Source organism: Cavia porcellus, unplaced genomic scaffold (assembly GCF_034190915.1).
Source record: "Cavia porcellus strain 051 isolate PalLab524CR breed Dunkin Hartley unplaced genomic scaffold, mCavPor4.1 scaffold_26, whole genome shotgun sequence".
NCBI lineage: Eukaryota > Metazoa > Chordata > Mammalia > Rodentia > Caviidae > Cavia > Cavia porcellus.
Window position 1 is genome coordinate 1,480,838 of NW_026947509.1, and position 1,493 is coordinate 1,482,330.

Below are 1,493 nucleotides of genomic sequence, written 5' to 3' on the forward strand. Positions count from 1 at the left end.
ACCCTCCGATTCACACCACCCTGAGATGTTTTTCTCACTCCTGCTAGTGAATGTAATGTAACACACACCCATACAATGCGCACCATCCCGTGATGTTTTTGTCACTCCTACTAGTGAATGTAATGTAACACACACCCATACAATGTGCACCACCCCGCGATGTTTTTCAGAAACCTATCCTACATTCCCACTGCATGTTCCCTGACCTCCCAATGCTGAACACCCCGCGGTGCTTTTCTCCATCCTACATTGCCACTCACTGCCTATCCTAATTCAGACCCTCTGATTCACACCACCCCGTGATGTTTTTCTCACTCCTACTAGTGAATGTAATGTAACACACACCCATACAATGCGCACCACCCCGCGATGTTTTTCAGAAACCTATCCTACATTGCCACTGCATGTTCCCTGACCTCCCCATGCTGACCACCCCGCGGTGATTTTCTCCATCCTACATTGCCACTGACTGCCTATCCTAACTCAGACCCTCCGATTCACACCACCCCATGATGTTTTTCTCACTCCTACTATTGAATGTAATGTAACACACACCCATACAATGCGCACCACACCTTGATGTTTTCTCACTCCTACTAGAGAATGTAATGTAACACACATCCATACAATGCACACCACCCCGTCATGTTTTTCTCACTCCTACTAGTGAATGTAATGTAACACACACCCATTCAATGCGCACCACCCCGTGATGTTTTTCTCACTCCTTCTAGTGAATGTAATGTAACACACACCCATACAATGCGCACCACCCCGCGATGTTTTTCAGAAACCTATCCAACATTGCCACTGCATGTTCCCTGACCTCCCCATGCTGACCACCCGGCAGTGCTTTTCTCCATCCTACATTGCCACTCACTGCCTATCCTAATTCAGACCCTCCGATTCACACCACCCCGTGATGTTTTTCTCACTCCTACTAGTGAATGTAATGGAACACACACCCATACAATGTGCACCACCCCGTGATGTTTTTCTCACTCCTACTAGTGAATGTAATGTAACACACACCCATACAATGCGCCCCAACCCGCGATGTTTTTCAGAAACCTATGCTACATTGCCACTGCATGTTCCCTGACCTCCCCATGCTGACCACCCCGCGGTGCTTTTCTCCATCCTACATTGCCACTCACTGCCTATCCTAATTCAGACCCTCCGATTCACACCACCCCGTGATGTTTTTCCTCACTCCTACTAGTGAATGTAATGTAACACACACCCATACAATGCGCACCACCCCGCGATGTTTTTCAGAAACCTATCCTACATTGCCACTGCATGCTCCCTGACCTCCCCATGCTGACCACCACGCGGTGCTTTTCTCCATCCTACATTGCCACTCACTGCCTATCCTAATTCAGACCCTGCGATTCACACCACCCTGTGATGTATTTCTCACTCCTACTAGTGAAAGTAATGTAACACACACCCATACAATGCGCACCACCCGATGATGTTTTTCTCACTCC